The 15,275-nt window shown below is 44.4% G+C and overlaps 1 pseudogene; it reads right to left on the bottom strand.

Annotated features, from left to right (window-relative positions):
* The window catches only part of LOC136544085 (transcription factor MYB20-like), a 60,874-nt pseudogene extending 49,624 nt beyond the window's left edge, over positions 1-11,250 (bottom strand).
* Positions 11,251-15,275: the final 4,025 nt, after the last annotated feature.

Raw genomic sequence — 15,275 nt, 5'->3', positions numbered from 1 at the left:
CCGGCTGGTGGCCGATTTGGCCGGCCGGAGAGGGGCGTCGACGACGAGCGGCGAGGGCGCAGCTTGCCCAGGCACACGCGCGACTGAGGGAGAGGCTGGCCTGGCCAGCGGCTTGGTCACAGGAGCAGCAGCAGCCATGGCGGCTGCTCCAGCAGGGAGGAGCCACGACGACGAGCAAAGCTTCCGGGAAGTGGTGGCATCGGCCAGAAGAGGAGCTGGGAAAGGAAGGCGGTGGGGCTAGCGGCCATAGCAGAGGAGGCTTGAAGGAGAAGGAGCGCCGGTGGCAGGCATGGCTCCGGCCATGGTGAGCGACGGTGGCAGGGAGGTGAACGGCCATGGCGGTGCTCGGCGTCCGCGCTCAGGCGCAGGCGGGAAGAGCGAGCGAGTGAGCCAGAGGGAGCTCGGCCTCCACCTCTGGAGGGCGCAGAGACGCGACAGGGAGGCAGGGGCGTAGATGCACGCTACAGCGAAGCTCAGCAATGGTGGGGTCGCTCTCGGTGCATGGTGGCCACGTGCCCATTACGTCGAGCACGTGGCGGGTGACAAACGGGGCATGGCGGGCGGCGCTTTGGGCTGGATCTAGGCCGAATCAGGACATGGGCCGAATACGAAGATTGAAGCCCGCACGAAGCTCTACGTTTTTCATTAAGGGGGTTCAGCCATTAGCAAAACATATTAGAAGATAAATGTATGCCAAAACAGCAGTGTCAACACCTTGACGGCAGTCACGAAAACTCGCTTTCGGTGGTCAAAACTTCTTCAAACTGAATCCAACTTTTTGTATGCTCTTCACCAAGATGTAAACTCCAACTTTCACTTTTGGGTCAACTTGAGATGCTTAACGAATTTTAGAGAACGTGAGACGCCAACTGCCGATGTCGATGAATTTCAGACTTAAGAATATTTCTAAGTGTTGCAGACTACAGCGGAATCAATCTTGTGACCTTTGATTGTCAAGCTTAGAGATAGATTTAGACTTAGGTCCTTAAATAAAGTTTGTAGTACATAAACTATACTACAACTTTTGTTTAAGGTCAAGCCTCAGTATCTTGAATATAAACCATTCTTTTACTTGGGTCAAAGCAGCATCTCGTTAACCCTAGAATTAGAGTTTTCGACCAATTGAGGCCTTTTCTTGACATGTGCTCAACACAAACCCTTCATGACTTTTGTTGTAGAGTTCAATTAGAGTTGTTTGAGCAAGGTTGCAAGGTTTGGTTGACTTCATAGGTTTCCATCCACTTGATAAAGCAATTCATGCAAAGATATGACTTATCATTTCATGTGACTTTTTGATTCCAAACTTCATGAAACTTTTCTAGTGATCAATGTAGATGGATATCGATGTGAGACACATGAAGATATTCCAATAACACCAGCCAAGCATATATCTTGAAAAGGGCCTATATGTAAAGCAAGGGTGCAATATTCGAGTTTAGGTTGGGGCTTATTTCCATAGGTTTGATCTTGACATCTCCATCGTCACTTAATCTGTCATGTTTAAGCTTAAACCCATTACTTAACTGGTGACAAACACCTGGGGTGTTATAGCCCTCCCCCCTTAAAGGAATCGCGTCCCGAGATTCGATGCGAAAGACTTTTAAGGGAAGAGAAACATGTCATCCAGTTTCCAACATCAGTGATAGCATTAGGCTACTTAACTTTGGAGTATCAGAGAGGCTAATTTGGTCACAACACTTTCTGATACTTGCTTTTCATCGTAAGATGTTGTCTAAAGAATTTCCTTCGTTGGCGTCCATAAAGCATTGTTACATTGGAAGGAATCCAAGATAGCACTGTCCTACGTACTTCGTCCTCGATGTACGAAGAGTGATACAAGTGTATACTAAATACTTATAACATCTACTTCCCTAGTGGATATAGCACAGAACTTATGGACTTTGCACTAGATCGCAGTCGGTTGACGGATATTCCTTGCAACGGTGCTACATTTGTTCCCAAGGTTTGAAAAGCAGTTCTCTACAAAAGTGGCTTGAGCACAACCTTTCGCAAAGGAGGTGATCATAGACAGGGTAAACATCCTTTGAGGGTATGAGAAGCTAGTTAATCAATATCCAAACTGGTTGTAGCGGTGCACTCACTCATATGTCAACTGATGGAAAGCTACATAATGTTCCATGTGTGCAGTGCTCTTTCTCTGATAACAATACTGTATTACCTGAGTCAGCTGAGTGAGCGGTGAATGTGATAGCTGACTCTGTTGACTCAGTGTTTTCGACGACCATTATTTAAGGGAATTCTCGTATCCAAACGGCAACAGTTATCTGAGTTGTATCTAAGGCAACCCCTTGGGTAAAACACATGGAAGACACCTTAGGCATGTCAGCATTGGAGAACCATTGATGCAGAAGGATGTTAGTGAGGCTTGGAGGGCAACATAAGTTGCAAGTAATCACAAAACTAGGGACTAGTTCACTACCAAGCAGGTTCAGTACAATTTGCCTTCGTGGTGCAGTTGCACAGCAAGTTGGGTTTACTTGCATCATAGCAAAACCAGCTTTCTTAAACTATATTTGACGTCGAGGCTTCCATTCTTAGGTCAATCAATATCTCAAAAACCATAATCCAAAAATCTATGGTTTGACACCTTTTCAATTACTTTTGAATTGCAAGGGCACAATTTAACTTCTAGAACACCTTGACTGCTCATGCATTGCTGATCTAAGAGGGCAAAAGCAAGGCACATAGGGGTGCAATTAATCTTCTAAAGGGTATGGAGGGTTGTCTAACAGCAATACACCTACAAGTTGTAATTTCTTGGTATGAATTACAAACACAACCGTCTAATGTAAAGGATGATCGTGGTCACAGCGAAATTGCAGATTCTGTACCCTTTTGTTTTCTATTCATATCTCACAAATTACTGCTCCAATATGCACAAATTTTGGTGGGAATGTAGATCCATGGGTCTTCTAACTACTCACCAAAATTCAACTCAACCGGACACCGTTTGACCATCCAAACAATTCATCTACCAAAACTGATGTGTTCGGAAATGGCAGCAAACCAAGCCGACAAGATATCTCTCTAATCCGATGTTTTACTCAACCAATACCCAAACTAACTTAAGACATTGAAGGGTCCTAAGCAAGGAATGAGATCACTAAGTTTGGAGTAAATCCAACTTCGTTTGAGTCACTAATCGCCGGCTTGAAGATAACCGGTTTAGTGCCACAAAATCTGGACAGATTTCGTGTTCTTTCTTTTCTTTGCTTTACACATTGAGGTGTGTGTTTTGCACTCTATAATCTTTCTCAAAGCAGCAACAGCCTTTCTCTAGCTGAAGATGGAGGCTAGAGTTTTCCTCACATGCTTCCCTGGTAACACTTCAACCATCGTTCTTGACACCAACTTAATTATGCACAAGCATTGGACTTGTGGGCTATTTTCACAGGACGCAAGGCATTACTCCACATGGAGGGCATCCCTATAAAGACAAGGAACCGTTTCTAAATATTCTCTGGCACTACGTCCAATAGAGCCTTGAGCAAACCCGTTTGTGGTACCTAGGGCACAATGATGCTGATCAAAACTAGGGATGTGTTTTTTTGGCTAGCTCCTACATAGCTGATACAACGTCTTGCACTATCTGTGTGATTGTCCAAGATGGCATTGACTTGATAGCACAGGTTTTGGAAAACAAAGCAGTAGCTGCATTGCTAAACGGCTTGCTATCACATTGCTTATCATTGCTCTGCGAGACATAGCCTTCGTAATTAGTAAAAGTTGTCACCTAGCTGGAGGTTAAGCTTCCGACTAGTAACTAATCAGTTGTCTCTCAACACTAAAAGTTCTAAATCTTCACTCTTGCCAACATAGTTGTGATTGACACATAACAAATGGCCGCCATCGAAGTCAGTATGCAAGGGGTCACACTAGAGATGGTTGATCTCGACCGTGCGATTATCATGCACATAATAATCAAGACTTGGATAGCTAGGTCATAATCATAATGTGACGTTCGATTCTTATCTGACTAACAACTTGTCCAACATTAAGTGTTGTGTACCTTTCTGATCAACAATGATGACATAAGTTGTTCACTAGGCGACGGATGTCAATATTGGGACAACCAAGTGGAGTCACTTGTCTACCACCTCTTGTAGTCTGTTAATGTTTATGTCGGTGACCAGTTCTTCAAAGGTTATCCTTTTTGTGACTTCAAAAGGAAGCTCTACTACTTTTGGTCTGATATAGGGATCTTCGATAAGATATGGAGAGATAACCAAGGAAGAGCTCACGTGAAAATAACACATCGGTGCAGTTCGGCAATGGATCATGACTAGAAACCTTGATACTAGCGCGCACCCAGCAACACAACCATGCATCGGCCGCCCACAAGGAGGCCCTAGGTTCTGTCGCGGCACCATAGATCGCTAATTGTGGCACCATTACTGAACATACAACCAATAGTGAAATTTACAGTGGCACCAATTAGATTGTAAGAACAAGCATTGTGCGAAAGAGGGATAGCAAAAAAGGATAGTCACAAGGTTAGGAATCAACAAGGAGGCGATCAGAAGATCAAAACACAGCGCAAAAGAACATACCCTAATTGCCGAAGGCAACTAAGTAGGAGACTCTTGCTTAATTTCCATATACGCCTCGTGTCCACCAAAGTGATTACCAGATAAAGATTAACATGAGATTTGGTCCTGTCGAGCAGCAACAGGAGATCAAGACTGATAAACATCCAGAGACTTGAAAGAGTTGGAGACAAAATACACGAGATTTGAGGGACAGAGCCATTGCACTGACTAGAGATTTAGTTGATAAAGCAACGACATGATCTACGAGGAAGAGGTTCTAAAGCCAGGGTAGATAGCGATTAGCGTTGCACTAGCTCACTAGTAGGAGAGAGAGCAATAAGGTCCAACAAGGATTTTTGAGCAGGGTCCTCCCACACAGGAGTGGGACAACCACGAAACATGCAAGCATTCAAGGGAACTAAGCTTGGACCTAAGTTCAAGCAAAGGCATAGATAAAGTCTTCATAGCACAACGTTCAAGGCTAGCAACCACGTATACAGGCTTAGGTTCCTAAGAGAGAACTTAATTGGAGACGACAACCATGAGATTATCAAAACTTGGACGCTGCTCTAGGATAGCACTATTCAACACTCGTATGCTTATCGAGGACCAAAGGAGTGACAGCTACTGCACTACCTAGATAACGAGTATCCACACCTACATCATGGTCTTAGGCGAGCATTTCGAATATACTCAATCCGATTAGCTTAAGCGACTATTACTAAGCACAAAGCTCATACATAACAAGCAGTCACCTATAGCAACACCACTACACATATCATGCAACACATGGTGGTAAGGCACTATTATCTTTTGTTTCCTTTTTACTGAGTAGGTGGATATCTCTACAAAACAAGTTTTACTTACATTTAGTAATTTAGTTTTCAAAGGGGTGAAGTTTTGCTAATTAATAACTTGTCATTTATTTCCTTTGGAAGCAAACATACCAGACGAGCTAATCACACACTAACTTCAAGCATAGCTATTTAAGCAGCATGGGACAAGGCATTTTGGCTAGCTTCACACAGGGAAAATAGTGACATCACATTGATCACAAGTTACTTAGCATTAGAACAAGGTGAGGGAAGCATATTTATGCACAAGCACAATCATGATGCATGCTCGTCCTATTCATCCTCACGAAATTGCCAGCCTAAGGTGGCAATCACGTTCTATGTCGGTGGCATAACACGTACTCTCTCGATATATAGCTAGTCATCAGCTATATTCAATCTACGCATTCGTGATTAGCGTACCTGCAAGCAAATTCATTGTAGCCCATCCCCATAAGAGATAAATAAGCACACAATGAAAGCAGTAAACTAAGATACTCTCCATATATACATCCCTAGATGTATATACTTCGATATCCATAGCTACCCAATAAATATACCCGCAATTAAGTACCTTCATATATACATGGATGTAACATGTAAACATTCTAGTAACCATAGCTAACATTCCCCTAGACCGACAGTTGGACGGTCATGCTCTCACAACTCACACTTACCTGGACGTAGAGGCAATTGATCCATACATTACCATTCAAACGAATGGCATCCATACCATAGCACGCCGTATGGACGTCGAAAGTAAAACCCCCCCATGTTAGTACTTAGATAGCCACCTAATAGTCCTTAACTGGGCATAAAGGAGGATGTCGCTAGCATAGTTTTGCAAATTAGTTTTTAACAAATTTGCCTGTAGCTAAAGTTTTAGTTAAAATAGGTTTTTTAAAACCAAAACTTTGTTTTTAAAATAATGTACATGACAGTATTATGCTTAATCTTGCTCTGATACCAGCTGTAACAGAACCGCCCAATTTATACAAGATCCAGTACGGCTATCCCCGCTAACACGTTGACACGCGCATACTTTCACTCATATAAACCCGGTAGTCCGCCGAGTGTCCCGAAAGACCTCGGTAAATCAACATCAACCAAGATCGCGTGATTAAGCAAATACACATCACATACATTGGGTTGCAGCGGAAATAATATTACAAGTTTGGGTTTCAAAACCAATTAGTGAAAACAACATAGCTTTCAAAAGATTACATTAATATATGTTCCAAATACATTGCTAGCATAAGTGACATCATCCGACAAAAGCATATAGATGAGAAGTAACTATAGAATCACCGAGCCACCGGCGGTTAGCCACCATCTTCATAGGCCGAGAACTTCACCTGCAACATGGTGGGATAAACCCTGAGTACGAGAAGGTACTCAGCTAGACTTACCCATCAAAACCAGAAATAAAGGACACCAAGGGTCATGCAAGGCTTATGAGGTGGGCTAGCTTGACACAGTTGCATAAAAGAGCTTATGAATATAGTAACCAATTTAAACTTAGCATCAAGCTTATCATCATTTACCTGTCCACTAGATTAGCACCTGTACTAGAGCACTCACTTATTAGGAGCAAACAATATTAACCATAGCAGGTATAATAAGGCTGTCATCATCATATCATCATTTCTGAACCATTATGTTATTTAGTGTATCTACTTTGGAGATAAGCCTGTCAAGTTCTCACTAACCGGGAGAGACGGTGACTCGAATCGAATTACAACTTAGCTGAGGGGGTATTTCTAACTCTCACCCTAGCATACTTTGCAAGGGTAGCCGTGGGTCACCTTTGGGACAACTCAGGAACCAAATTTGCGGGTTCAATCAGCGCCAGCGCTCTCAGGGATTACCCTTCTGCCAGGACGATCAGGACTTTTAAATCACCTGCCCTTGGACTCACGCCTACGGCTCCCTTCTGAGGCGTACTTTATACTTATCGACTCCCAGCCTGAGTTGAGCTACTCGGCTTCGCGATCGGTCTTCAGACACGGCCAACTAAGAGAGAGGCATGCGTTCAACATGAACAGGAAAGGCTCTAAGAATCAGTCCTTAAGCGACTCAGACGGAGTCACTGCAAACCGGCAAGCCTCCGTCCGGTCTTCATTTCAAATTAAGACTGGTTCTTTTCCACGATAGCAAATATAGCCAACCGTGCCACATGTATCTTCCTATATCTCGCAGGTGACAGGAAATCACCTGACTTCTACCGTGTTTAAGCAGGGCTAAGCACTACATGAGCCCAAGCTACATAGGATTCAGGGTAATAATATCTGGACAAGGATTGGGTGACCAATGCAGCAAGTGTTTGCATCCAACACCTAAACTTAATGCAACAATATATGTAATAATAATACTGTAACTGCATTTCGGAAATTAGAAGGCTTCGTATGCTATGGGGCTTGCCTGGGATTCGACACAAGTCAGCTCAGTTAGGTTGTACCGTCCTGGTGACATCTCAGGTCCTAGCACTTGCTTAGTCCTTCCATCTTTGGGATAGATCCATCAAACGCTATCTTCGGGTTTGGCTCCAACATCTCATCCTTCACGTCTAGCATACCTAGATGAGATGCAATATGCATGTGCATGAAGAATAGTACCATGAGATGCATCACAAAATAGCAAGCAAGACAAGCATAGTTTACACTAACACACTTAAGTACTTTGCGATGCTTAACTTAAACATGACACAATCTATCATGCTAAGATGGCAAAGAAGATGACAACACCAAGCATGACACAAGTTTCCCAAGATCTCAGGTGCTCTAACTCAGTCATCATTCAAGGCATAAGTCACACTTAACAATATACAAGCAAACACTATAATTGGAATCTGCCAATTTCTCGATATGCACACAGCAGTTACAAGATTTAACTATAACTGGAGTTATACAAATCCAAATGACTTACAAGAATACATTTTGGAAAGCTTATGAAATTATCTACATTTCATCTATAACCATCACAGCATGATTCCCAAGTTAAGTAGGTCGAAATTATACCTTTACAGAAACTGGTCTAAACAAGACAGAGAGCAATCAATTGTATAACCCAACTTTAAACAACTGTAACTCTTAAACTACTTGGCCAAATGACACCAAATTTTAATAACATCTAGATACATGAATTATCTACAACTTTTGTATAAACAAGTTTCACAACAAAACACATTATCATGAAGAACTTCGCTAAGTTCCCAGATCTGTCCATAAACCACATCGGCAAGAAAATAAATATTAACTTATATTGCAAACACATAATTAGGCAAAACCAACTTTACCAACATGTCACACATGACTAAAGAACACTAGAAAACCTAGTGTCCATGACCAAATAAATTCTTTTAATGCATTTCTTTAGATAACAAGGTGACTTAATGAACATATACCAAAAGTATACAATAAATTCTACAAAAATTACAGTGGCTCACATATCCTCTCAATAGTCTACTGTACAAATTTCACTCCATTTGAATATGTATAGCAACCTCTATGAAAAAGACAAGTTGCTAAAGCAAGAAATCATGTGAGAGTGAGATAAACCAATAACTCACTCATACTTCATCCAATACTCATGAAATTTTTACCACACATCAACTATCACATGAGTAGCATGCCACAAAAATTTCACTTCATTTGGAGCTCTAGATCTGCAGTTATGGAAAATAACAAATTCAACTAGCATTACAACCTTACTGCACAAATCTATTTTTACCGCACAATATTGAAACTAAAACATGCCATATTATAGATCTAATGCATAGAGAATTTCATAAGGATTCCAAAAAGTCCTCATTTGCTATTTTACGAATTTCCTATGAATTACTATGAATTTCCAAAGATTCAGCAAATTTACTGCAAATAGGTCCTTATTGGCACTATTCATTTGAGTCTATGGTTCTGCAGAAAACTCCCTGGACTTGTTTCTCTTCTCGCGTGAGGTCCCTGGTCGTAGTTGAGACAGAGGAGGCCAGCGGGCCGGCTGGTGGCCGATTTGGCCGGCCGGAGAGGGGCGTCGACGACGAGCGGCGAGGGCGCAGCTTGCCCAGGCACACGCGCGACTGAGGGAGAGGCTGGCCTGGCCAGCGGCTTGGTCACAGGAGCAGCAGCAGCCATGGCGGCTGCTCCAGCAGGGAGGAGCCACGACGACGAGCAAAGCTTCCGGGAAGTGGTGGCATCGGCCAGAAGAGGAGCTGGGAAAGGAAGGCGGTGGGGCTAGCGGCCATAGCAGAGGAGGCTTGAAGGAGAAGGAGCGCCGGTGGCAGGCATGGCTCCGGCCATGGTGAGCGACGGTGGCAGGGAGGTGAACGGCCATGGCGGTGCTCGGCGTCCGCGCTCAGGCGCAGGCGGGAAGAGCGAGCGAGTGAGCCAGAGGGAGCTCGGCCTCCACCTCTGGAGGGCGCAGAGACGCGACAGGGAGGCAGGGGCGTAGATGCACGCTACAGCGAAGCTCAGCAATGGTGGGGTCGCTCTCGGTGCATGGTGGCCACGTGCCCATTACGTCGAGCACGTGGCGGGTGACAAACGGGGCATGGCGGGCGGCGCTTTGGGCTGGATCTAGGCCGAATCAGGACATGGGCCGAATACGAAGATTGAAGCCCGCACGAAGCTCTACGTTTTTCATTAAGGGGGTTCAGCCATTAGCAAAACATATTAGAAGATAAATGTATGCCAAAACAGCAGTGTCAACACCTTGACGGCAGTCACGAAAACTCGCTTTCGGTGGTCAAAACTTCTTCAAACTGAATCCAACTTTTTGTATGCTCTTCACCAAGATGTAAACTCCAACTTTCACTTTTGGGTCAACTTGAGATGCTTAACGAATTTTAGAGAACGTGAGACGCCAACGCCGATGTCGATGAATTTCAGACTTAAGAATATTTCTAAGTGTTGCAGACTACAGCGGAATCAATCTTGTGACCTTTGATTGTCAAGCTTAGAGATAGATTTAGACTTAGGTCCTTAAATAAAGTTTGTAGTACATAAACTATACTACAACTTTTGTTTAAGGTCAAGCCTCGTATCTTGAATATAAACCATTCTTTTACTTGGGTCAAAGCAGCATCTCGTTAACCCTAGAATTAGAGTTTTCGACCAATTGAGGCCTTTTCTTGACATGTGCTCAACACAAACCCTTCATGACTTTTGTTGTAGAGTTCAATTAGAGTTGTTTGAGCAAGGTTGCAAGGTTTGGTTGACTTCATAGGTTTCCATCCACTTGATAAAGCAATTCATGCAAAGATATGACTTATCATTTCATGTGACTTTTTGATTCCAAACTTCATGAAACTTTTCCAGTGATCAATGCAGATGGATATCGATGTGAGACACATGAAGATATTCCAATAACACCAGCCAAGCATATATCTTGAAAAGGGCCTATATGTAAAGCAAGGGTGCAATATTCAAGTTTAGGTTGGAGCTTATTTCCATAGGTTTGATCTTGATATCTCCATCGTCACTTAATCTGTCATGTTTAAGCTTAAACCCATTGCTTAACTGGTGACAAACACCTGGGGTGTTACAGCTGGTGCTTGTGCTGTGTGTGTGCGCTCTGTTCTCCCTCTCTCTTCTACCTTCAGCCATAGTGTGTGTGCGAGAACGCCGATGAGCGGTCGGCTCACCTGTGCTGGAGATCTTGGGACCAACAAGGCTAAGGCAGGTGAAAGCAAAACAAAGCAAAGCTAGCCACCGGGAAACGAGAGGCGGTAGTGATCACTCACCAGCGAGCTTAGGCACGGAGCGCCAGCAGCAGTGGCCGTTGGTGAGGAGGAAGGTGACGAGCTTCTGGTCCTCCGCCGTCCACAGGCCCCTCTTCAGCCCCACCTTGTCGCAGCACGGTTGCCTCCCCATTGTTGGTTGTAAGAAACTCCTCTCGCTCGCAAATAAAAAAACACGTAACCAACTAGCAAAAAACCGTTTGCGACTTGCAAGCGAGCTACTAGCTTTGCAACTTCACGGTGGAGACGTCATTGCCACCTTCCTTTATAAAGGATAGAGGACTATGGAGGACGAGGGGAGAGGGAAGACGACGAGGCAGTCGTCCTCCAGGACGGGATACGTGTGTATCACGGGAGACACTGAGACTGGAGTGTGGGACCTGGCGACGGTGCTACCACATGGCCAGGCTTAGTTTCCTGCTCGTGGTCGTGGGCCCTTTCGCTTGCTTTGCACGGGCTGCTATACAATTGCGAAGCCTTGGCCCTTCTACTATTCGAACCCAATTTTTTATTTCTGTTTGTTGAACGAGAAAATGAATTAGTCCATCATAATTAATGTTTTGATTTCCATGCTGACTGTATTTTTGTAGTAATATTCTACTCCAGTAGTATATATCTAGCTTCTGGTTGTTATTAGGATTTGCATGAAAGGGAAAATGATACTAGAATAAAGAAATGCTTCCAATGCAACTTCAACACAAATCCATACAAGTGTAAACATTATAGCTTTACTTGTTACTACTCTCCCCGTCCTAAGTGGCTTGATGTTTTAGAATTTTTAGGATAAATAAATTAGTGTTCAACAAAAATTATCCATGTAACCCTATTTATGTTTATAAAAAATGTTGGCCCTACATCAAAAATGATTTCTATAATATTTGTTGGGCCTTCCAAGACAACAATATCTGTCTTCGAAGCATCAATTCTTCTTTCATCACTCTGGTTCCTAAAATCCAGAGCCCCTCCTCAATTTCTGACTTCAGACCAATTTCCCTCCTTAATGGTTGCATGAAGCTCATCACTAAGTTGTTGGCCAATAGACTCCAAAAGCAAATCATCCCTCTCATTCACAAAAACCAGTATGGATTCATTAAAAATAGAACCATCCAAGACTGCCTTGCTTGGTCCTTTGAATATATCTATTTATGTCATCACTCAAAAAAATAAGTGGTCATCTTGAAATTGGACTTTGAAAAGGCCTTTGATAAAATTGAGCATGCTGCCATTCTTCAACTTCTTAAAGCAAAGGGTTTTGGTGACACTTGGCTCTCTTGGATCCAAAACATTCTGTCTTCTGGTACTTCCAAGGTCTTACTCAATGGTGTGCCTGGTAAAACTCTTCACTGCAGAAGGGGTGTGAGGCAAGGGGACCCCTTTCTCCTCTTCTCTTTGTGTTGGCTGTTGATCTCCTTCAATCTGTTTTGAACAAAGCTAAAGACCAGGGCTTCCTAAAGCTCCCAATCCCCTTGAGTTGTTCCCATGACTTCCCTGTAATCCAATATGCTGATCACACTCTTATTGTCATGGAAGGTGATGCTAGACAACTCTTCTTTCTCAAATATGTTCTCCACTCATTCTCTGAGTCGACTGGGCTCAAGGTTAACTATAGTAAATCCTTCATGGTGCCCATCAATATCAATGAGGCAAAACTTAATCATCTCATCAACACCTTTGGCTGTGCTAAGGGATCGTTTCCCTTTACCCATCTGGGTTTACCCTTGGGCATCACGAAACCAAGAATTGAAGATTACCTCCCTCTGGTAACCAAGTGTGAAAGAAGACTAGTCTCCACTTCTACTTTCCTGTCCCAAGCTGGGAGGCTGGAAATCACAAATGCTGTTCTCACAGCTCTTCCCACTTTCCATCTATGTGCTCTTGCCATTCCTAAAGGGGTTCTCAAGCAAATTTATAAGCTTAGAAAGCATTGTCTTTGGAGGGGAGCTGATATCAACTCCAAAAAAACACCAAAAGCTGCCTGGGAATTAGTCTGTGTGCCCAAAGAGGAAGGAGGATTGGGGGTCATAAATCTGGAAAAACAAAATGAAGCTCTTTTGATGAAAAACTTGGATAAATTCTTCAATAACAAGGACATTCCTTGGGTCTCCTTAATTTGGGAAAAGCATTATCCTAATGGAAAGCTACCTAATCATGTTAAGAAGGGCTCATTCTGCTGGAGAGATGTTCTAAAGTTATTAGATTGCTTCAAATCGTTCTCAGTTGTTCAAGTGCACAATGGTCAGTCTTGCCTTCTTTAGTCTGATAATTGGGTACAGCAGCCTATAAAGATACAATATCCAGAACTTTTCTCATTTGTAAAAAACAAGGCAATCTCTGTCTGCAAGTTTTATGCCCAGAACAACATTCATGACCTATTCAGTCTGCCACTTTCAACAGAAGCTTTCCAGCAGCTGCAGGATTTTCAGTTCTTCATTGATAACTTCCCTCTGACAGAGCAAAATGATGTGTGGCGTCCAGTTTGGGGAGCTTTCTCTGCTTCAAAAGTATACAGGTTTCTAATTGAGTAATTGGACATAGTCAAGTTCCCCAAGTTTTCAAATGGTTATGGAAGTGTTTCTGTCAACCAAAGCACAAAGTTTTTTTCTGGTTACTTCTCAGAGATAGATTAAGCACAAGAAATATCTTAAAGAGGAAAAATATGCACCTGGAATCATATGATTGTGTTCTTTGTCAAACGGCAACTGAGGAAACAGTCCACCATCTGTTTTGGGATGCCAATCTGCTCAAGAATGCTGGAACCTGATTGGAATTACAATACAGACGGATAATGGCATTTTTATGGCAGTCAATCAGATAAGAGATCAATCACATCCAACCTTCTTTCTGATGTTGATAATTTTAATGTGTTGGGCCATCTGGACAGCTAGGAATGATGTGATCTTCAAGGGAATCTCTGCAAATCCCTTGACAGTCAAAACTCTCTTCACAAAAGAATTGAAGATCCTTTCCCTAAGGGCTAAGGCCAGGTTTACTGAAACTTTTGATTTATGGATTCAAAACTTGTTGTAATCTGCCTTCTCTTTCTCATTTTCTTTCTTTCTTTTTTTGTTTCTTGAAGACTCTTGTTGTAACTTGTTGTAACTGGTTCTGTTGTTTCTTTTAGTTTTAGATTAAGTCAACTTTTGGCCCCTCAACTATTGTGTCGGTCCAATTTTAACCCTCAACTACAAAACTGTCTAGTACCGGTACCCCAACTGTCAAAACCGTTCACTTTTAGCACCTGAGCAGGGTCAAGGCTGTTTTGACCGACGTTGAGCGGTTTTGACACGTAACCTCCATCTCAGTGACATGTGGGGCCCACGCGTCATCGGCTCAATCCCTCCTTCTCCATTTTCACGGCCATGGCTCGCGGGCAACCGGCCAGCTGTGTTGCTTGCGCCGCCGCCCTGCTCGCGCGTCATGCGCGTCGTGCTGCTCGAGCACCACCGCCCTGCTCGCGCACCGCCGCAGCCTGCTCGAGCGTCGTCGCCCTGCTCGGCGTGGACGTGGGCACGTCTGGCTCGAGGAGCAGCCTGTGAGCATGTACGCGGCGTAATGCGGGTGCTACAGCTGCTCGGGGACGCGGCGCAGAGGCGAGTCGGCCGGCGACGCCGGCTCGGATCTAGGCGACGCGCCAAACTGGAGGCACGAGGAATGACCGTGGGCAGGCAACGGCGCCGACAACGATGGGTCGAAGGAGCGCGGCAGCCGGTTTGCAGGTGCGCCACCACCGCTCTTGCGCGAGGAGGGCAGCGTGAGCCCCGGCGACTCGGCCACCTGCAGGCGGAGGAGGCGGTGTAGCGGTGCAGCGACCGACTCGATGGAGTCCGCGAGCAGTTCGGTGCGGGCGCGGCAGAGCGCGACGGCCTCCTGGTCATCGAGCTTGGACCCCTTGCACCCATCGCGTGCGTGCGTGCCTGTTGCTGGCGCTGGTGGTTGCGCTACGGGCGCGTGAGCGAACGAACGGTACAAGTACGACGCGCGCTCAGAGGTCTGGAGTGAAGTGGAGCAGGCAGGCAGATGCAGTGTATACCCCCTCTCCTTCCTACTCGTACTTGCCCACCATTATGGCGTTCGGTGGCGTTTGGTCTAGTCGTTCGGTGGCGTGAGGACGGACTGGGAGGGATTGAGTCGATGACGCGTGGGCCCCACATGTCACTG

This window comes from Miscanthus floridulus, chromosome 3 (assembly GCF_019320115.1).
Source record: "Miscanthus floridulus cultivar M001 chromosome 3, ASM1932011v1, whole genome shotgun sequence".
In the NCBI taxonomy this organism is placed as follows: domain Eukaryota; kingdom Viridiplantae; phylum Streptophyta; class Magnoliopsida; order Poales; family Poaceae; genus Miscanthus; species Miscanthus floridulus.
Note: the sequence above shows the minus strand (reverse complement) of the source record. Positions and strands in the feature narration are given on the sequence as shown.